At 37.1% G+C, this 24,128-nt stretch overlaps 1 protein-coding gene across 5 annotated transcripts in view; it reads right to left on the bottom strand.

The window, feature by feature from the left end:
• LOC129576133 (protein slit) overlaps window positions 1-24,128 on the bottom strand; it is a 300,168-nt gene that overhangs the window by 272,254 nt on the left and 3,786 nt on the right. For all 5 annotated transcript variants that reach the window (XM_055460719.1, XM_055460723.1, XM_055460724.1 and 2 more), the window contains exon 2: window positions 21,249-21,495. The gene's annotated coding sequence lies outside the window, so the exon portion shown is untranslated. The remainder of the gene's footprint in view (window positions 1-21,248; window positions 21,496-24,128) is intronic.

The raw sequence follows: 24,128 nt of genomic DNA, 5'->3' as shown, positions 1-24,128 counted from the left end.
ACCATTATGAATTCGTGGCACAAGAATGAAAGAAATATTAAAAATGAAGCGTATCGATCCATTAAACGCGGTAAAAGACAACAATTACATCTCATTCACGCGTTGTGCCATGCCTCACGATGTCTTGGTCAACCACAATCTACTCGCCGAGTCTTCTGAAGCGCACGAAACAAATCGATGACCAACAGACGCGCAACCATAAAAAATAAATCCGATAATATAATCACAACAGGAGTGACACTTTAAAGATTTGTTTATCCAAAACGGTTTTTGTTGTTGTCTTCGCTCTTTCTCATTTATGGCCTTTGTTTGCGATCTGCTTGCGTACATAAAATAGCCGGCATGCGATCGATTTATGAGTGATATCTCGGTGTTTCATGAACAATTTCGATCGTGTTGCTGTTAATTGTAATACAACAGCAACGGAGAATTGAGATACGATGGGAATTACAATAATTATGCTAAAAGAGGCGCATTCAATGCGCTTTGCTCTTTGGGCTATGGATGGCTCTCGCCAAGCAACCAGTGCAATGATAACAGTAATAATTTTCAGAAGAACGGCCATAAATATCCATTCGCATCGAAAATATTCAACTCTTTTATTATTATTTTTCTTTTGTTTGCTCGCTTTTTTGTTTTGTTCTTTTTGGCCAGTCGCCGTTTCAAGGCCGTAGTCAGCTCGGAACGTCCGGAGGCGCTCAAAGAATAATCATGGGCGCTCGCAATAACAACACTTATGAAAACTAAAACAGCTTATTTTATAGTCTTTTTATCGCAGAATTATCTTGTAGCCTATATTATTGGAGTATTTGAAACCAAAAATAACTCCGTTTTAGTATAATTTGAGGATTACCATATATATAGCATTTAAAACCAAATATTCATTGCGCATATACCATAGAGCAAACACAACATTTTTTCTGATATTTCTGGTATTTCTTTCTACGTTATATATATGAGTTAACATTGCTAATGGCGCGACAATATTTCAATCAATTTAAACGAACCGAATATTCATTTAAAATAATTGTCATCGTTTTCTTTAGATTATTTCTCCATAGAAACTGACAGTTTTCAAATTGTTGGCTTCAATCAGTTTTAATTGAATTATGAATAATACAAAGATTCGATTGTGATTTTTTTTTTTTTTTTAAATAATATTTTTCCTTTTAATGTCAAAACTTTGTAACAAATTGAGAAATATTTCTGAACGTATATTTTATGAATTTTTTGAAGCATTATTCGAATTAGGAAAGGCGCTCGTGAATCATCAAAGGGTGCTCAGCGCCCTTTCGCGCCCCATGACTACGGCTCTGCGCCGTTTACTTTGGTTTGGCGTTTGTATCACTCGTTTTTTTCTGCATTCGGAACATGATAAAATTTATGATGTATTCCATAAAATAATTTGTCTGTCGGTTTGAAAAAGAGCGAGTGCAAAATGTGCATTATGTAGCAGTATTGTGAGTCGGTTCGGTCGGTTCGGTCGTCCATTCTTTCACTCCCCCTCCCTCTTGTTCCGTGCATTATTAAAATTGCTTTCAACTTCTACCACGTTTTCCATCGTTTGCTTTCTCTGTCTCTCTATCTCTTTATCGCTTCGTATTAAATTTATCGATGATATTAATCGATTTTTCTCGCTCTCTCTCTTTCTTTCCTTTTCCGAATCCATTCTCTTCGTATATTGCATTCATAACTCAATGCACTTTGATGCCACTAAAAAATTAAATTTCTCCCCCTTTTTCTTTGCTTTGTAAAATATACACTCGTCGAGCAATCATTGCCCCCTATTCTTAACTTTCAATTTGATCGAGCTACATATTTTATGATGACAAACAAATATATTTTATTTGAAAAAAAAAAAATTTATCCAAAAGTAATAATATCGTATCATTCTCTCTTTTATAAAAAGGGAATAGGTTTTCAACGGTAGGAAGATGGATCGATTAAGTGAATTCAAAGTGAAAAGACAGAGAAAAGAGACGAGTCGACCGCAATCAAAATCAATGGCAATTTATATTTAATGAACACTTGAGCCACTGTATAGTGTCTTGAGACTATTCTAATGAATGGTTTCATAAACATTTCGCTCGATTTTTGGTAGTGTGTGTTGAAATTAAGTAATAATAATGATAGGGTTTTGATTTAGACCATTTCCCAATTGTGTGGGCTGAATCCCTTTTAACCGAATCGATGAGATAACATGTGTACCGAAAACTGACGATTAAATTCAATCACCTTCGTTAGTTCACCCTGATATGTAATTATTTGCCATCTATGAATAGTTGTCACACATTGTACAAGTCAGTTTCCGAAAGTTTTGTCATTGCTTTCACTTAAATAATAATTATGTCGTCTGAAACATGTTCTTTTCGGGCAAAGTAATTTTAATTTCAAATTGACATAATTTCGTCGCTTCAATTCAATACGGACGATACAGTTTCAATTAAAACGATAGAGAAAATTACCTCCAAACACGAAACACGAGAGAAATAATCCTTATATGTGAAATACCGAAATCCAAGGTAATACAAGGATATATGAAACATGCTTCACATTTCATCGTGTGTCGAACTGGTCGAAATCGTTTCAGCGAGCGCATCAAATGAGACAGGAGAAGCGGGCGAGAACCAGAGCTCACTGTTCGCTTATTTATTTATGTGTAGCGATTTTCTTCATTTTTCTCCCGTCGTTTTCAGAATATGCTACAATTACCGCCTTATTTTTATTTTTCCTTCGGTCTTATGTGTGCTTCAGCAGTATGTGCTTTTTTTTCTTGTTATTCTGAAATTTGTGTGTTTGTATTTGTTCCGTTTCTCCCTGAGTCAATAAATTAAGCGGAGTTGCTAGCTCCCTCTCTCTACCTATACATTGCACACGAGAGGAATTTTTAATTTTTCCGTATTCGCTTCCGCATTTACTCACATAGCAGAAATGCGAAGCTAACGGAAAATTATGTTGTTGCCATCATTGTTGGCCAAGGCTCATTTCAGTCTTCAGTCTCTTCATCGTCTATGTTCGGGCCGCTGTTTTTGCCGAACGAACGAACGAACGCGCTGAATAAATGAGCCATAGCGCTCAAAAGGTGCACCAGATTTGATTTGTTTACCGTCTTTTGCCGTCTTATTTCCACTATTCTCTCTATTGATCAAAATGATAAAAACATTGAATTGATACCGCCAGGAAAATGTTTGCTCTTTCAGAGGTCGCAAACGGGCATTTTTCGGGCAAACAATTTGTGTCCCAGAATTTGATGAAAATTTAGATCTACACATTTGAGACCAAAGTTTCATCAAATTCTGGGGGAAAATTTCTTGCACGAATACGTCCGTGTGCGAGCTCTATGAGAGAGCGACAATTTACCTAGCCTCCTTCTAACCGACGCACACATGCTCTGTGATTCCTTGCTCATTTTTTGTCTCGTGACATTTTCAATCGTTAGGAATTGATTCCGATTTAAAATAGGTTGATGTTCTTTCGCGCGTATACTTGTTTTTCTGCTATTTTTTTCTGATTTTCTGTCGTTGTTCAACACACAATAAATAAATGATGATTGATGGATGAATTAATCGTGAATAATGAAGTTTTCATGTGTCAACATGTGAATTGTTCTAAAAAAAAATGTAACGCTCTGCGCCCTTTTCATATTGCTTTGTTCAGATCGATCTAGCCATTGAGCTTTCATCGGTGTATTGTTGTTTGATTTCGTCGTTCCCCGACGGCGGCGACCACTCGATGCGTGCTCGACTTTTTTTCCAATGAACCAATCTATTTTAAATCACTTCATATTGAATGAGTTCCAAGTAAAACAAATTTCTGTATATTCTCGGTGGTTGTTGTTGATGATGTTGTTGTTTCTTTTTTCGCCGTCATGTTTGAATTCGAAATTATACGGAAAATTGGCTGCCGTATTTATTGTTTATTTTCGTATATATTTTGGTCAAGTGAACTATGCGTGACCGTTGTTCTTGCTCTGTGTCTGTCTGTCCATTGCTCTATCTCTCTCTCTCTCTTTCTCATTCTCTCGCTCGTTCGTTCGTTTGGTGTCGAGCTCTGATTTCTCGGTGCGGTCTATGACCAAATGCAGAAATTGAACTTCGAGCTCGAGATTTATGGCTTACATGCATGTGATTCAAGGTGGTTAATTCACTCTCCAAAAGCAAGTGTAGAAGATTTATCGTTCAACTTTTTAATATCACTAATTCCGAATGGGCTTACGAGATAAAGTAAATCAATTGGTGAATTTCAAGTGGTCAGTTAAATTCTTCGATGTATTCTGTGTGCGCGTATTTTTCTCTCTCATTTGGTGTGTATGTATGTGTGTGGTTTATTGTGCTGTTGGACCAGCACATTTGTCAAGATGTTAAGTCCGTTCCCAATGGATGTTTCCGAAATCGAGTAATGATCCGAGCGATAAATATAAACAGAAAACAGGGCTCCAAAACGAATTGGCCAACAACGGATTGAAAGAAGAAGAAAAACAAAAGGGAGATCGAAAGAAAAATAACACACTCAAAATCCATGCTCTTTAATATCACATTTACACTACTTATGTGCATTTAAAATCATTTTAATTTTCGAGGCCGTCCTTTTTTCTCTCCACGGCCATTATCTGTTCCTTGTTTGGTGTACGGCCGAAAATACATAATGCTCAATCGCAAAGGAATCTTTGAACAAAGAACAAATTTGGTAGTCAATATCTCTTTCTCTATCTCTCTCATTCGTTTACAAGAGAGCGTGCGTTCGCACGTATGCCTGCAAGAACGTACATCAAAAGAACCTACAATTAGATATAAAGCACTTTTCTATTCCAGATAAAAAAGAAAGAAAAGAAAAACAGGCGAATCGAGTGAGAAATAAGACCGCAGAGTGTCGCTTCGCTCCACTCTGCCTTCTTGAGATTTTAGTTACTCATTCTATTTTGTTGTTTCACAACAAACTACTTTTTTGCGCACTACATGAAATTTATTTCATCGAAGTAACTTTGCACTAATATATCATTAAAAGTCGTCCCTTTCAATAACACTATGGATTAAAGGCATAGCACGAAGGATATATATTGGCAATAAAATTCAATTTCTTTTTTGAAAGATACATACTCTGCCTCTGGTTTAAATTTAATAAATAATATGAGCATAAAATTAAAAGCCACTCTAATTCTGTTCATGGCTCAAAAAAGTATTAGGGAAAAAAAACCAGATTAGTAGCTCTACATTTCATGTAGTGCTAAAAAACGGACACCAAGCAAAAAAAAGAACGAGAACCAAAAACTTCACTCGTTCAAATACTCGGAGCTCAACGAAAATAATATGAATAGGTGCACGTATTTCCAATCGGACTAAAGTTTCGACACACACACACATAAAAAGAATTCTTTCTCTCAGTGTTTTTTGTGTATTCGAATGGGTATATAAAAAGATAATTCATCATTTTTATGGGCATGTGCAGGCGGACATTATGATCTAACAACTAATCTCTTTGAATAAAATATGTACGAATGTGAACAAAAAAAAAGAACAACAACAACAACAACAACAGCAACACACCGAAGAAACATAGGAAAAAGAAAAGAGTGCGCGAACGATTGAATTGAAAAAGGGAAAAACAACAGCATTAGCATCCAGCCATTAGTATCCAGCTATTTCCAACACACACCATTCACACACCGGCCCAAATCGAAACGAGTTTCTTTGAATGCGATATAATTCACCGCGCGCTTATAAGCACATTCAAAAACCATTCCAAATGTGTGAGATCGTTTTTTTATAATGCATTTCTCTCCATAATGCATTTCATTACTTGCCAGGCTGTCGTCATCGACATCGTGCACTATGCATTTCGGCCACGATACTTTATACGCACATTCCAAATGCATCTTTTGTAATGGTATCTATTATTGGCTCACGTTCTTTTTCTCTCTCTTTCTGGTATATACCCACTTCAATAAGATTATTAATTTTGCTTTAATTTCAATCGGCTTTTCCTCACCTGTCCAATAATTCATCCAGCCGAATGCCAGTTCGAATTTGAGTTTGAGTTTGGCTCTTCTAATAACAAAAAACCCAATGCATTTCACGCGCCATTCGAAAAATGAAAAACCCATTGCAGTTTCACTTATGAACTTACTAGTAAATGCAATTGCATCCATATATTTTGTGTGTGTGTGTGTGCACAGTGCGCAAAACCATTGATGTTGTGCATTTGTCGGTATTATGATCAATAGTGTTGTGCGCCGAGAGGGTGAATTTGGCGCACGCAATTATCGACAAATTATTTATTACTTTCGTGTAGTAACAACGTAATTTTTCATTTGAATGCGCACTCCGTGGTCAAGATTCAATTAGCATCGATATGTGTGAGTTTTGTATGTTTCGACCCGAAATTGTGCGGACGAAATACAAATCGGTCACCGACCCATTTATGGGCACACACACACCAGCGTTTATGATGTGTTTTTATGGACTTGTTTGACGATGTTGCACGAAAATCCCCAAATGACAACCATAATACCCACAATAAGCGGTTAATAATAGCCAAAAATTGAATAAAAATTACCTTTTATTGTGAAGATGATTTGTTAGGTTGGTCAGTCGAAATATTGGGATTAAATAAACCCTGAAACTACACAATCTCCGAAAGAAATTCGGCCGACTTCAGCGCGGAAAAATAGCAGCACCAGCTTCAACAAAAATTCGGAATAACATGGCATTTGACAGCGGCGTGCATCTATTAATAATTATATTAAATTCATTGAATGTTCATAATAAATAACGTGGTTGATTCCGTTCTTCTTTTTTCGCTGTGTGTCTTTGAAGTGCAGCACGCTAATACGAAAAAAGAGCCACAGAATTACATATTTATCTCGGTAACATATTATTATACATGCTTGTAAGAATTCTCTCTAATCATCGTCATCAGCACAAAAGGCATTAGCATTTCGCCGTGCCGCTGCTGCTACAAAGCATTCACATGCAACGCAGACGAAGAGAAAGAAAGAGAACGAGCGAGAGAGAAAGAGAACGAGAGAATCGCAACAAAGCGCGACTATAGTAACTAATCGGATTAGAACAACGGCCATTTAATTTTATACTCGATGTATGTGTATGATGTGCGTCTATGAGTCTACCTTGCTCGGAGGAATGCGTCGTTTTTTTTTCATCACGGAACAATGTTTGCACACTGTACAACAAAATTGTTAGCTAACCACAATCTCATCACTTATTTCAACTCGTTGCAGACAAGGTAAAGTGCTTCAGAGGACAATTTCCATAGAAAAAAGAACAGCAGCAGCAGCAGCAGAGGCGGCGGCAGTAGAAGAGAAAGAAGATCATTAGAAAAACAATAATGATTTGCGTTGAGCAGAAGTGCGCGATGTCAAATGTTAGATTTCGCAGGAATGCATCGAACTCTCTCTTCCATTTCACGGTATTTGAGGGTGTTGAACGACGACGACGTCGACCATGACGATAACACAAAACAATGCGAGAATGAAAGAGATAGAAATGAAGTGCCAAAAAGAGAGAGTGTGTATGTACGATGAACAAAAGATAAAATTTGGTCTGACATCGAGTGGATTGTGTGCTTGAGCTGTGTAATGGAGTCATGTGAAGTGGCACTCGAATGCCATGTGAATTGATGTGGTGGCTTTATTAAATCTCAATACTCGCAATTCATTCGAGCTCAAACTCGAGGAGCTCCAATCACTCATTCTCAAAACATTCACTACGATTTTGCCCAATGGCAATCTAAACCAATGTTCGCCTCGAGAGATCGATTTTTCTGCTGTATTCTTTTTTCGGGCAAGCAGCCAGAGGTGCCAATGCGCGATGTAAACAAAACACCCATTGCCAAACGTTTCTCACCATTCGATGAGTAATCGAAGATTCTTAACTTAAATGTGTAGAGAGAGGAGAAATTTCGAATTGAATAATGCGATTAAGTTCAATGGTTAAGTCTAATGAAAATTAGTAATAAAAATCGTTTAGTGTTGTTTTTTTTTTCAATTCTTTCTTTTCCCTCGTTCTCATTTCATTTCTCTTCGAAATCGATTCTAGTTAAGTTAGCACACGTACACACACACACATTCTTCTGTACGAACGCTACTTCTATTTGTAGATTACTTTAAATGAGCATATCTGATCATAATTGACGGCTTTGTTTTGTTTCACCATTACATTAAGGTTCTATCCACGAGCGAGCATTAAGTACATCATTTCCCACACACTCACATACCAAAATAATTTCATATGATTTCTCGTTGTCGATGTTTTCTATGTTTCAGTAAATATGATTTATTCACATTCTTCTGCTTTGCTACTCGAATCTAGAAACGTAGAACCCATAATCCACAAAAACAAATCTATTAATTTCAAGCATTTTCAACACAAATTATTGAGCGTTTGTTGGTTTGTTATGATATTTTGTAATCGATTTTTTTTTCGATTAACAAGCGATGGCGGTGGCAGCATCGGTGATGGCACATTTTCAACAAGAGATGTCATTCGGCAGCTCGTTTAGTGGAGCATTCGAAATGAAATTGGTCGTTTTTGTGTGTGTTTGCTAAGAACGAAAGGGAACGACAGCTTACAGCAGGAAGGATTCGGCACCAATATACATGAAAAAAAAAAACGAGAACGTGTGTTTCGTGCACATCAGTTGAAAAAGCCCAATTAATCAATCGTTCACTGATTTATTGGGTGAGAGGCAACATAAAATGCAAAGCGCTTGCCGCACTTCGCCGAACAAAACTGTTGCATAAAATTATTTAATCATCAATATTTCGCGTGCATGTTAGTTTTTTTAATCGTTCGGCTGCCATGGATGAACTGTAGCCACACAAATATATGTTACCATCAATTGCTGTGGCGGCGGCGACAACAGCAACGGTAACAGCGATGATTGTTGATGCTGTTGACGTCGTCGTCGTCGTCGTCGTCGTCGATTTTTCGCCAATTGTGAACAATAATGGTTCCGTACCATCGGAATATTAAGCAGTACCTTGGGAGAGAGTTGAATTGCAGCAACATCAAAATTAAGCAAATATGTGACGCAGAAAAATGGTTGGTTCGCGCGCGAGCGCTCACAAATAGTGCGCGTAAACAACGCCCATTTTCTGCATTTATCCAATTGATCGATCATTTCCATCGAATAGCAAAATGGAAAAGAAAGAAAAAAAATAAACATCGAATTGCGATTTCGAATTGTATTGATTTCACATTTTAAAAATGGCAGGCGTTAAATGTAATGTATTCGACTAGATAAAACCCGTATATTCCATCCATTATTACGTGGATACTGTGAAATTGAAAACGAACGAACGAACGAAGGAATGAATGAACGAAAGATTTGCGCGTCGCGAATGCGATCAAGTGAAAGATTTCCAAGTTGTCGTGTTGTGTTTCTTCTTTTCATCGGCTGCAGCAACAACAGCCACAGCAACTATTGTCATTCCTGCTTAAACTGGGCTCTTTCTTTCTCTATTGCCATCACACTGACTCTAATTCCATTTACAGGAAGCACTCGATCCAGAACTTCGTTCACTCTCTCATCGTCGTAACACAGAGAGTCATTTTAATCGATGCATTCAATTGTCGTTTTTATGTTCGTCTATTTCTGTTTCTGTTGCCTTTGGCATTCAATTCGTTCTTTTCTTTTAAGCGAGAGATTTTAATACGAATAAATTCGATATGTTCGAGCTATACACCGTTTCGACTCTCTCATGCGATAAAATCAATAAGTTTTTATTCGTTATTCAAAATTCGCGCATTCCGTGCACAATTCATTTTCACACACAGACAGCGCGAGGGAAAGAGAGAGAGAGAGGGAGAGAGAGAGAGAGAGAGAGAGAGGAAGAAGGGGAGCGAGAAAGATTGCATATGGGCCAGTATCAGTGCATTGTGGTGAAGATTTTTGCTGTTTGGAGCAGCATGAAAGCACACATAATGAAGGCTGCCAAATGCCAAGCCGCGACTGAAAGGGACGGAGAGAATGTGAGTGTGCATACAAAATTCGAATAGTTAATGTTAATACACGCCATCGATCTATGTGTGCAATGTGTACATAGAAATTAAAAACAAAACATCAACAAAAAAACAGAGAAAAAAATAAACGACAGGCATAGTTAAGAACGCAAGACAACAACGGGATACTGTCTCGCAGCGTTAGCAGCGACATCGAATGCAATAAATGTCTTTGGGTATTCGAGATGAATACAAAAAAATAAACAAATGCTTGAGAAAAACCGACATGAAATCGTAAATTGTGAGTACATTTGCGACGTTTTTCACTGCGCAGCTCCTCTCTCACTGCGATCCATTCGTTCGGTTCGGTTCGGTTCGGTTCGGTTCGGTTCGCTCGCTTTCAATTTATTAACGTAATTTGGTCGGCGCGCGGTGCATGTGTGTCTCTGATTTTAGCGATCGATCGATCTTGTCTTTTCTTACACTTTCCGCACCCCGATCAAATTTAGCTCTAGCTCACAAGCGCATGCCCGGCCTCTCTTTCTACATCTAAATGTCATATATTAACGTTATTCCGATTTATCTTTTCGTTGTTGTTGCTGTTGATGGTGATGCTTTTTTCGTTCGTCTACTTTAACATTTATTTATTTCATCGTTATTTTATTTCCCGCTGAAAATTGTACGTTTTGCATTTACAAATGCTCTGCATGCGCATTGTGCAACGATCTGTAATTTGGATTCGAAACAATGTGGATCGAGAAAGCATAATAAGTGGAAAGTAGTGGTGCAGCGGTGGCGCTATACAAATGAAGAATATCAGAGAAATCTTTTCCACCGATTTGGCTTGGTGACGCAATTTTCTTCTGAAAATATAACATAATTTGTGATGATTTTACGCAATTTTAACTGTACTACCAAGATATATCAACTGGATTGATATTATCGATAGATTTCAGTTTTTGCATCAATTTCGTAAAGTTCAACTTTTTTCCATGTCAGTGGTTTTATTTTTTGCTCTATAAATTCATTGGATGCTTCTGTTGCATCAATCGTTCTTCGCTTGAGCCAGCCATACACGAACTTTCAGAGCGCAGATGATTCATCCATTACATATGTCTGTAATGATATTGAGACACTATCAATCCAAATTAATGATGATCTAGAAAAAATAAGTGAGTGGTTTAAGAACAATCTCCTTGTGCTGAATGGTGGAAAAACCAAACTTTTTTTTTTCAATTCAATGAGATCAGCAGCAAATAACTTGGGGGATATTTACTTGAACAACTCAAAAGTCGAAGAAGTAAATGAAATGAAATATCTTGGGCTGTATATTGATGCAAATCTGACTTGAAACTCGCATGTTGATCATGTTTAAAAAAAGAGTCAAACCCTATATTGGTGTATTCAGAAGAATCGCATACATGTGCAATGACCGTGTTAAGAAATTACTGTACTTCTCTTTCTTTCACTCACACATTATATACCTTTTAACTATCTGGAGTGGTACAAGTAATGATAACATTAAAAAAAAATTAAAACTTTGCAAAATAAATGCATAAGAAACCTTTTCTATAATAAATATCGATCGGGAGTTATTAGAACAAAGGATTTATATAAGGAACATAATATAATTGATTTTGAACTTATAATTGAACTCGAACTTAACATTAACTTTCACAAAATCAAAACAAAGAAATTAAAAGCAGACATAAAAATTGAGTTTAACCCTAGGGGAATTTAACTCTTACGAGTTCAGCCTGTTTTTTGCCAGTTTGCTTGATTCGCGGGAGTTCGACGCGTTCGTTGTACGTACTGACGCGCACGGTCACAACTTTACACAAGTTTGTTTATGGTTTTGCGCGTTTTTCAAGTTGTTATTTGACAATTAAAACGCGTTTCAAGCTAAAAATCGGTTGTTTACGTGTATAAAGATTTTTCACATCCTTTCCAAAAGTTCAAAGATTTATATAATTATAAAATGGACAAAGGAAATATTTTTAAAGAGCTGGAGAAAGTGTTGAAGAAAAAGTTAATCCAGATATAATAAATGGAACGACTGATGTGTGCGCGTCGTCCAGCTACAAGTTTGCACACGAACTCGCGCGCGTTCGCGCATGTTGTTTTAATACGGAACTTGTCAACTGAGTGGAATCATGCAAGTTCTCTGGTGAATGTAACAATTTCGTGCGCGTTTATATCATTTTTTTACAAGTTTTCACGTAGTTAAATCCCCCTAGGTTTAACCATGAATTTCATGAACACAATAGAGGATATACAAAAAATATGCGTAAAATCAAAACAAAAAATAAATGGGGTGAAAAATCGTTTATTAATAGATGCATTCATAAATACAATAGTTTATCATCCCCATTAAAGAATGAAAAAAATGTAATAAAATTTACGAACAAAATGAGAAAATTAATATTAGAGAAACAATATCAAATCAAATGAAAATAATTTAGTGAATTGAGACTGCATATCACTAGTATATTCTAAATTTTAAATGTAAACATAGTTTTTAAGGGCATACATGTATGTGAATAACATCATTTGCTGAATAAATAAATAAATAAATAAATAAAATGTAGACGAATTGAGCGAAAAAAAAACAATGCAATTGATTGTCATCAATTGCGATAGACATTTAAATGGAGGAGAAAGAGAGGGAAAAAAATGTCGGCGTTGCTTGGCATCGAACAAATCGATTAGACCGTAATTTAGGTGCTATTCGTTGCAATTAGGCAATTGACATGAGAATGATTCAATGCAAACAAAGAGAACAGAAAATCGAGTTAGTTTGTCGGTATCTCGAATCCATTGAAAAATTGTCATAAGTCATTACTTATACCGACTGATAAACAGTTATAATGTTCGTATGTGACAACTGAATACGCGGCGTGTTGAATGATATCGAGATAATTGATTGGCCATTTAAAATTGCAATATTCAACGATTTTCTCAATTTCATCGGTACTCAGCTATAGGACTTGGTGTGCATGTTTTCTTTGTAACAAGAGAGAAATCATAATTGCTAGTAATAACTTATGAATGTATATTCCACCTTATTTGCATTCCAATTTGGATGGATGCATCTTTATGCCCATGGTCTTAGCCAATGTGTAATCGATTAAAACAAAAGCCGAAGTTCTTGAATGCATTCTGAGTGGGAAAGGAGATGGGTTATCATAATACAAAAGCAAGCGGGTGAGAAAAGCGAAGATATGTAAAGTGAGAAAAAACGAGCGAGAGGGTAGACAGAGCTAGATAGAACACAGTTGAAGTAAGAAAGAGATAAAAATGGAATGAAACTGAAGTGCAGAGAGATCTTACATTGAAAGTGGAGTGACTGTGAAAAATTTGTGGTTTGCTGTTGTGCTTTTTTGGCCAAGCTCTCTTGTGTATACATATTTTATTCATACTGCAAGAGCGAGCACTTCATTCGATCAGCGTCTGGCAGAATCTCTATACATCATAAAGTTTGTTGCTGTAAACGAATCGAGACAACGTTCGTTGCGACACAAAAAATCTCTTACTCACTTCCTCTCTCTCCTCTGCTTTTTCTTCTAATAAATAACCGAATGTTTGGCTGAAGTGTTTGCATCGTGTTCGAAAAATATCGTATTAACTTTGGCAATTTTGATGGAAAGTTTGTCTCATCGTTGCATCTCGGTTGCTATTCTTTGTAATACAATTTCCATCTCACGCTCGACTCGTGTTGCGCTCGTTCTTCGCACAAGTCATACATTTTCTAAATTGTTGATATGTGTTCAATTTTTTATGCGAAATTTCTTCAATGCTCTCGAAGAAAATCTATTTTCTTTTTACATAGTGTTGTGAAAGTGGCCGGTTTTTCGCGAACGTCCTTTCTCTCTATCTCTTTCGTTCTCTTTATCTATCCCCCATATTGGATACTGTTTACATACAATATATGAATTCCGCTAAATGCACTTTATGTGAACGTTTCCTTTGTTGTCATCGGTGCCATGGCAGACGACAACGGCATCGACGTTGTCGTCGGCTGAACTACTTTGTAATTTTAGACACACTTCATTTATCTCACTTTATGCAGTGGTGTTTTTGTTCTCGGCAATTCGCTCGTGTTTTACCATTAGTGTGTGTGTCTTCTCACAACTCTGCTGCCATTTTTCGTTTCTATTTGCTGTCGTTTGTGTCGTGTTTGTTCATGGGGCTGTGGTTGTAGATAATTCGGATTTGGACGTGCGCTACAGTTTCAACTCACATCTTTGTCTCTGCGTACGCTCTCTGCTTTGTGTGTTACACTATTATTATTATTTTTTTTTTTCGTTCCTACTTGAACTTGAGTTAAAATTTATTTTCGTCGCCGTAGGTAAGTACATTGATTGTCTTTATTAAATTTTCCATAACACTCGTTCATTCTCTCTGTGTTCTCGCTCGCTTTTTTTCTAGTTAATAAAATTGTAATTTGGTTTAAACGCTTTTCATGTGCTGCGTGTTTCATTCTTTTGTGCTCTTTTTGTTGTGTACACGCTGCCACATACTTTTTCCTTTAGTGGAATTCATTCTTTTTTTTTGTATTTTTGCTCGAGACACAGTGTCGTTTAGTGAATGTCATTTCATGAAAAACTTCCTTCACTCTTTTTTTTTCTCTTTCTTTGTGTCTATTTTCCACCTCGATTTCGACTCTGCGACATTTCTACCAAAAGTGTTGTTGTTCCTAGCAAAACGACGACAGAAAGATAGAACACATACTGAACCCACAACAACAACAACAATCGGAATGAACATGAAAAAAGTCTCGCGTGGCGTTGTCTCGGAGCAATCGGCTTGCAAATAGATCTAGATCACATCACAGAAGATAAATTATGGCAAATGCTATAAACGCATAAGAAGACAAAGACTGCATTAATAATAGTCGAAAACCATTCAGCATGCATTGAATGTAATCGGATTTGCTTGTGAAATGATAAAGTTTCGGCGGTAGGCTTTACACACATTTTATGTGTGCGGCAGTGGAAGCAGCAGCAGCAGGACAAAGGCGAAAAATGAAGTGAGTTGAAGTTAAGTCGGAGAGCAAACGTGTGCGACAGAGTAAAACAAAGTGAAAAAAAAGACACATACACACAAACTCGAAAGAGATTTCCACTTATTACACTGCATTGCAAAGTAAACATGTTCCAATTATAAATCATCTTACTCGATATTTGCATGCGAGCTCGATGTGCTCGCATTGCCCAGACGCGCAATTTATCCGTGTCATCCAAAGCAACCGTACAATAGCATAATAAAAAAAAACATAACGCAGCCCGCTCTGAAATCGTCGTGTTGTCGGTCGCTCACACGTTCACTTCGATTGTGATGGAACGGAAATTTTTTAAGAATGAAAAATTGAATAAATTCAAGTTTATTGAAATGACAACCGGCTATAAATCAAAAGGTGCACACATATTCGAATTTCAGGGGATAGATTCAATAGAGTAGCGTGTGCGTGCAGCGTGCATCTCTCGCCACGCATATCTCCATTTCGCGCAGAATGATTTTACATCTATTCACAATTCACTTAATGGTAACACACAGTCCACGCGGTGTGACACAGCCAGCCATTCGTAGGCACACACATGTGAGCGCAGAGCGCACGCTTCCATGCAATTGAGAATGGTCCGCGACCATCAACCACTGTTTGTTTTATATTTGCTCTCGGTCGGAAACACCATTTGTTGCTTCTGTTCAACGGCCCATTGCAATTCATATTCACGAGACCTATACCGCGTGCAAATGCACATCTCCTCTCATCTATATCGTCTCATAAAAATCCTTCCCGAAATCTTTATCTCTTTTTCGCTATTTCTTTTGCTTCCACTCCCGCGCTCTCGGCTCCATGTTTTGCTCAACTCCACATAAACGACACAGAAATCTGTCTGAATTTTATTACTCATTCAGAATCCGCATTCAATAACTCATTGCATCGTTCTATTTATGTTATTCACTTGAAATAACCAACGATAAAGAATCGACAGCAGTACGCTCTAAAAGCATTTTTAGCCATAAAATGCACAACTATAAAATGATACCGAACCGACATCGGGGGCCGACGAAGTGAGCGAAAGAGCATTTGGGTTTTTGTTTTGGTTCGGTTCTGGATATGCAAATCGTAAAGTGCATTTTTCGTTGAAGCGAATGCGTTCGCATGACGAACAAGTGATTGAGAATGAAATACACTGAAGATAAGAATTGACATTAGGATTTGTGTGTGTGTGTGCTTTTGATGGCAGAAAATTACCATTGATCGATAATAAAATATAAAAAGATTCGTACCGGTTGCAATTGCTCACCGGCAAATGTCCGTACACAAATCCACACCCAATTGACTTCTTTTCTGTATTTTCACCCCGATTAATTTTATGGGATTGTTTATCAATTTTTATGACATTTTCATAACAGCACCAAGATACTCAACCATTAACTAGCACTTGTAAAATGGTTGCGTCTTTTTTTTTCTCTTTGCGCTAATTGAGATTGGATGAGCTGTAAAAATGGGAAGATAAAAAGAATGACATTGGTAATCCCGAACTTTTCCGTACCGTTGGCCTGCGTTGTCCGTAGGTACTTTTGGTTATTTTTTGTGAATTTTCTTGAAATAAAGGCAGTGAAAATATAGTAATGAAAATAAAGTGAAAAATCGGTCACTTTAACTAAAACTTCGACAATTTTGTATGAGAGGTACCCGTAAACCGATTCCTATTGGCTTCAAACTTTCTAAGGTTTCATTTTTTGGAGAAAAAATAAGATTCTGAAAGTTTCATGTTGATCGCATTTGCAGAAGTTTGTATTTTGGCCCTCAATTTTTCCCAAGAAAATGTCGACAAAAATTGAGGACAAAAAATCAAACTTCTGCAAATGGGATCAACATGAAACTTTCAGAATCTTATTTTTTCTCCAAAGAATGAAACCTCAGAAAGTTTGAGACCAATCAGAATCGATTAACGGGTACCTCCCATACAAAATTGTCCAAAAATCGGTAATTTTAGTCAAAATTTCAAAAATTTTGTATGGGAGGTACCCGTAAATCGATTCCGATTGATTTCAAAATTTCAGAATCTTAATTTTATTCCAAAAAATAAAATCCCAGAACGTTTGAAGCCAATCGGAGTCGATTTACAGGTTCCACCCATACAAAAGTGTCAATTTTTTTAGGTCTTTCTTAGGGCAAGTACCCCAGGGTCAAATCGAAAATGGCTCATATTCGAACTTAAACTAAGTTTATTGGATACAAAACTTTTGGGACTTTCAGATTTGGATTATCTCAATTATTTTTTGAGTTATCGTGTTAACAAACAGCTACGACAACGACAACGACGGCACACGAACGGAAAAGTGTCTCAAAAAGTGGTTTTTTACGCGTTTCATGAGTTTTTATGATGATCTAAGCTGATTTTGCGAAAAAAAAAGTTTTCGGGACCAATTCCTATACTTTCCCTTGACACGTTGTGTACGGAAAAGTAAAACGAGTTTGTTTGAGAAAGACATAAAAACAGGAAACAACGATTACTCAAACTATATTGCTAATGAAACGAAATGAAGGCGAAACGTATTTCGTCGCATTTATTGGCCAACAGTAGTGAGTTTACGGTGGAAAAGTATCGATTGCGGTTTGATGCCATCAAAACGGCATTTCTGTACGATTTTTGATCAAGTGCATAGCTGTTGCTGGTGGTGGTGGTGGTGCTGCAATTTCAATTTGCCACAACCTTGATATAGCCTTATCAACCCAACCAAAACACGCACCATCGATTTTCATCGAGATTGTTGGAAATGTAATTGAATTTTAGCACTCATAAATGAAACAAGTTAAATTTCAAGTTTTCATCATTTCATAAATTCCATTTCGGCATCGATGCGCGGAGTGCGCTAGCATACATCCACTTTGTGTGCGAAAAAATAGTTTTGCGGCCACTGCGATATAGTGCTGCGTGCTCAGTACATCGACGCAAAAGGTCGCAATGATAATGTTGAAACAATGTTATAAATTCAGGAATACAATGTATTTTATTGCTACAAGAAGAAAAAACCCAGCAGCTCTCCATTTAAAAATGGAGGTTATTGGTATGGGATTACATGCATGCGGATTTATGCGAATGCAGCTCCAGCAAACCATTTTGTCTGCATACAAATGACGGTGATTTTGTTTCTATTTTTTTTTCCTCTCTTGCTTCCTCTCTTTCTCTCGTGTACACTTTTACATTGTTTTTGCCGTCACTGCTGCTGCTTCTTTTTTTGTTGTTGAAAAAATACATCGAGAAATGATATAAATCAAAAATGTTCAGGCTCATTCTTGTGAGATATCATTTTGGAATTGGAATCGAAATCGGTATGCAGTGTTGTTGTATACTCATAAATCTTGTCGAAAATGTGATTGTGCATTAAATGCTGAATGTATGTGTGTGTGTTTGTGTTTTTTCTCTCTCTATTTTTTCATTCACCAGCTTTGCTGCGGCAGGCGATTTCAAAAAGGAATATGAGGAGTGTAAAAATCAACGGTATACAAAAATGTAGTAATAAAATGCAAAGTGAAGCGAATATGTTGCTATTGAAGAAAATGCATTGTGCCACACAGAGTAGGGAGAAGAGAGAGAGAGAGAGAGAGTAACATATACGAACGCCAACGCACCTCGACCGATTTCAATGCAGTCAAGGAGAAAATCAACTTGAATCGGGGATAAAGTGAGCCCAAAACATTCAGCATATAATAATAAAATTATGTGGTTCGTTTCATAGGTTCTCGTTTGTGCAGCCGTTACTGCTGCTGTCGTTCGCGTCGTTATGTGCTTCACTATTGAGTCGAATACCGGATTGATGACGGGTGAGCAACGGTGGTAAAAAGTCGTTTCTTTCACAATTCCCTGCCGTCATATTTTACTTTGTGCGTAATCCAGTTAGTTTGATTTTCAACTTTCCGTGTGTACCGTTTCTCGTTTTTTTTTCGTTGGCGTTTCAAGTTTGTTGATTCTCTTCTTTTTCGACTTATTCGCTTGAGTTAGTTGCTTTTTATGTGAGTTTTTTCTGTATTGAGTATATGTCCTGTATTGAGAAATCATTTCCGCAACTAAAATTTATGCCCAGCAGAAGAAAAACAGCCAACGAATGGGAGAAACTACCGTTCATTCGCATTTTCATGTGGCGTATGTGATTCCACGTTATGTTATGAAAGCATGAAAAATTAGTCAAAATGTAACAAAAGCCGTACACCAATCAGGGGGTGACAAGCAAGAAATATGAACTTTTACGACATAAAAACGGTCATATTTTGCCATATAACTTGTTGTTGACAAATTAAGTCCGTTCGATTTTTTGGTCGATGTTAATTCATTAAAAAACGGCGAGTTGAAATGCCGCCCTCTCTCTCTCTATTGCTTACTTGGTCATTCGTTCACCACCCGATATAAGCCACTGATTTACGGAAAATGCAAACGTTGAATCGGTAGTTTTTATGGTGTTTGTTTAGTTTATATACACTTTTTGTGTTCTGCTTTTAGTGGCGATATGTGTGTCGAATCCGGATTTAATGAGTGGGCAAGGAGAATCGGGATATGGAATATCCACATATACGTGAATGAAATGCAGTGCGGAGCTGCTAGGACATCGGCGTTTCCAGTGCAGTCAAAGATAGTTGAGCAATACGAGAGAGAAAGAGAGAGAGAGAGAGAGAGAGAGAGAAAGAGAGAGAGAGAGAGAGAAAGAGAGAGAGAGAGAGGGAGAGAGCGAAAACGAGAGCGAGAGAAGGAGATTTGTAAATATCTATGTGGTGCATTGTATTATTAGCTTAAACATGATGGCGTACAGATAAAGTTAAGACCCGCATCTGACATGTTTAATGCAAGCCTGAAGGAATAACTCGGCTACAGACGCAGCACTGTATACCGTTGTCCTGTTCAAAAGAACTAAACACTAATACACATGCAAGCGTACACATTGAAAATGCAATCTGCGACAAACGTGAAAGCATAATGAAAATGCTTATGCGAAGCAAAACATAAACACTCACACAACGGCACAAGAGAAAGAGCTTTTTCGCTCGCTATTGAATCAACGTCTGCAACGTGTTTTGGTATTAAAAATGTTTGAGGGTATTAGGTTTTTGATAAATCCCGGTGTGACGCATAGATTTAACTTAGTTCCGTTCGTTGAGACAGTTAAGAGAGCGACAAAAATGAAAAAAAATCATCATCAGCAGCAGCAGCAATAGAAGCAACAACAGCAAGAAACAACACTCTGATCTTGCTCTTTCGGAAAATGTGTGACACGTTTCGTGCGCTTAAAATATGCTTAAAATAAAGTACAACCACCCTCGCACTCTCAGCCGATTTACCCGATAGAATAATATTGAGCAAGCATATTTCACAGTGCGCATTTTACCGGGTCGAATTCCGAGTGTGGGAGAGAGGGTTTGCATATGCATGAGAGTATTGTTGGGAAAATTACGTGATTGTGTCTGTATGTGGTTTTACCACTTATATACTCCGAAATATTGTAGCGGTCGCGCCTGAACTGCATCATCATGAACCAAGCTAAACCGTTAACAACATTCGTATTTCTTCGCGTTTTCGAGACATTGCAAAATTTTTGGTGTTGGCGCGATTTTTTTTTTCTTCATGCGGTTAGCCCTTGTTATCGTCGATGGGTATGGAAATAGTTTTCTTTGTGTGCGATTAGGTTTTTGCTAGTGATGTGTGTGAGTATCGGTTGTTATTTTGTCATTTTGTGGTATCTAATCGGTTCTTATGTGTTGTGTGTGTACAGTGTACACTGTACGTCTTGAAATTGTTGCCGAAGAGACGCTGCTCTTGCAAAAATTTAATTAAGAAAAAAAAAAAACGTACGAATTGAAAGAACTCAACACAACAAAACTACGCTCTCAACCGCATAAATAGACACAGAGAGAAAGAGAAAATGAGAGACGATGCATTTTCTCATTAGGGAATTTGCTGTGTCATTCACAGCGACACAATACACCCGAATTTGTACCACCATAAAAATATGCATAGATCTGGAAAAACTCCCTTTTTTCGTGTATGTGCGTATTTTTTTCTTTCTCAAATTTCATTCCATTTTCTCGGGAGAGAGTTGTTTTTGTAGTGGATCATAATGAACGGACTGCACATTCATTTTCAAGAGTATGAAAATCTAGTTGATTACATTTCCATTATGTTTTTGATGTTAGAAAAGACCTTGAGGGACTTTCGATATGACATTCATGTGCCAAGCAATTCGAATATATGTATATATATAATGAATGCTTCTATGGGGAAATCTTACCTTCGGGGTGTAAAATGAAATCAATGTCGATTCGGTGTTTTTTTGTTGATAAATTATTGTCTTTTTTTAACCAACACAATTTATTTCAATCTCTTTCACTATTTATTACTCGAAGAATTCAGCTTTTTTTCGTTCTCTCTTTTTTCAAACCAATTTTAATCGGCAGTAAAATATTCTTTTGGAGGCTTTATTTTTATTCACCGTTATCAACTTCTGAATTATCACTCCACTTTCACTGATTCAGCACCTGCGAATGAAAAAGAAGAAGAAAACCACTTTATTATTGAACAATTGAAAAAGAAAAACATTTACTATCGATATCCATCTATTCTATATTAGAATTTTCAGTTGCATCTTTTGCTTGTTTTGCTTCTCTCTCTTCCTCTACCAAATAAGATCTTGTTGTCGTTATTAAGAGCGAATTTATAGGTATTTTCATAGCATCGATAATGAAGTGATGTGCAATTCGCAGCAAAAGAAACGGAATTGCAACAGAACGATGCAATAAGGTTCAGTGATATCTTCATAAAAAGTTTTTATTGTGGCCATTTTGTGCAAATGTGGAAAAATTAACAAATGAAGAAATTTTCGAAGCGAATTCAATTAAAATGGAAATAGAAATGGAGATAAAACGGCGGTGGTAAACTAACAGATGAAAATAACGATAACATTTATGTGTACAAGCCGATCGATCGACATGGGAATGAGCTGTATGTGTGTGAGTGTGTGTGCTTGCTTGCTTTCGATACGAAAATATTGGATGCTGCTCATTTGCATTTCGCAAAAGTTGTGCTGTTGCTGTTAGTTTTTTTTTTTCTTTCTGCTGCTGTTGCTGCTACTTCGTTTGATTCGCCGGTTTGAGTATTATTTTATGGTTGAGCGTATCACCATTCGCACACAGTGTGCCAGATTATAATCCATAAAATTATATGAAACAGAATCGGGATAAAAAAAAAGTGATATCTTCTCTCGTTTGAACGGAGTGTATGTATGTGCCTTTTTTGTATCTTGGCGTTTTTCCTCTCCATTTCGGTTGTGTAGAGCTGTGGTAATTTGCTTCTAACAACGACATTAGAACATTTTGCACGTGTATAGTTTCATCGGTTTGGTATGCAATTTGCATTGGCCGACCGAGGGCCTCCTTTACTCCCAATACAATCGGTTTTTGCCCATTTTCCCTGCTTTCGAAACCAATTAACATACACACTCACACTCGCAGAACTTTTATATGCTAATGAAGCGCAAACAAAACCAAACAAAAACAACTAACTACGACTTTCCAATGAGCGCAAAAACCGTCATTTTATTCTCCCCACACTTTGTTGCTGTTGTTGTTGATGTCGATGCAATAGCTCGGGAACTTGCATAAAAAATACAAATCGAAGCGCACATCAAGCTCGCAAATGAAAAAAATATGGATAAATATCTACTAAAAGCAGTGTGCTGATTTTATTATCGATCATGCTTTACACTGGCTACTATTTTTTCTCCATTAACCATTTAATCTTTTCAGTGTAATTGTTAGCGAAAAAGAGAGAGGGGGGGGGGAGAGATTGAGATGTTATTTTGTATTTAATATTTTTTCAAGTGGAGGTGAATCGAATCAAAAGAAAAACCACAATAAATAGCCTAAAATAAAGCTGCTCATCATTTCTATAGCTCGAATTCACCATTTTGCCAAACACATGAAATCGTTCGTGACAAATCAACCGATTGCTTTGCATAACGATACCGCATGCGCGCGCCCGTTCTTTTTACTCACGTCTAGATAAAATTAAGTGATGCAAAATTTTGAGGTATGGCTAAATGCAAGGGACCCAGTCGAGTGAATCGTTAATCGTGCATTCGATCGAAATTAAGTGGGAAACCGCCACACTGTTCAGAAATTGCCGAGCAAAAATATCATGAGTGGCCGGAATTTTCGCGTGTATGCATAAAAAAGCCATCTATTTTAATTTACATTTATGAAAGATTTCGTGATGTGTTCCAAATGCGACCGCAATAATTCAACATCATCAGCAACAGCAAATTAGGGCAGTCAAATATGTACGAAAATCTTCGCGAAATTTGAAATTTGGTATGTGCGTGTCGGACAAATGCAAGAGAGTGGAAGCGAGAGAGAGAGAGAGTTCAAGAGAATATTGTTATTATTGAAATTGTTCAATCACGCGATCAAATAAATTCAAGTGACGACAAATGCTGCTGCTGCTGCTGCTGCTAACGAAAAGCCCCCAGGACAAATCACTTTTCCAAAAACGTCCGCAAAATCAAAAGAGAAAAACGATTTTGGGCCTACAACACATTTCCAACAAGACGATAGAATCCACTTGTTTGGTTAGATTTATTTGGTTTATTTATACAAATCCCTTTGAATGTCTCTCACAAGAAAGCGAAGTAAAAAGAATATGTATAGCAGGGAAAAATTGAAATACCGGCAATTTAGAATAGTAAAAACGAATGCTCTTTTGTATGCTGAAATTTATTTTCGTAAAATTTATCGACTAGGCTAGTAATGGTAAGGTTGTGTGTGTGTGTGCCTATTTATTGCGATTAGATATGGTGGCCTATAGAAAAAGTCAAACAGCAAAATATCTCATAATTGCCGTTGAAAAATTGCTTCCATGTACGACAACAGTCGAAGAAGAAGAAGAATGAAAAAAGGGAAAAAATGCGTAATAAAAGCATAATGCGATGATGTCATGTGGAAGCGAATGTCCAAAAATGAGCGTGAACAATAATATAAATAATAATTCGATTATAGTCCGGAAAAAGTGGCCAAAATTGTTTCACGCCGAATACACACAGAGAGGCACATACTTTGCGGCTTGTGGCGGTGCAAAACACGGTCTGGCATGCGATTTTGCAAAAACTTGATAAATG

This window comes from Sitodiplosis mosellana, unplaced genomic scaffold, assembly GCF_009176505.1.
Source record: "Sitodiplosis mosellana isolate CC-2019 unplaced genomic scaffold, AAFC_SMos_1.0 Smas_scaffold_6181, whole genome shotgun sequence".
Lineage (NCBI taxonomy): Eukaryota > Metazoa > Arthropoda > Insecta > Diptera > Cecidomyiidae > Sitodiplosis > Sitodiplosis mosellana.
This window is presented reverse-complemented; position numbering and strand designations above follow the sequence as displayed.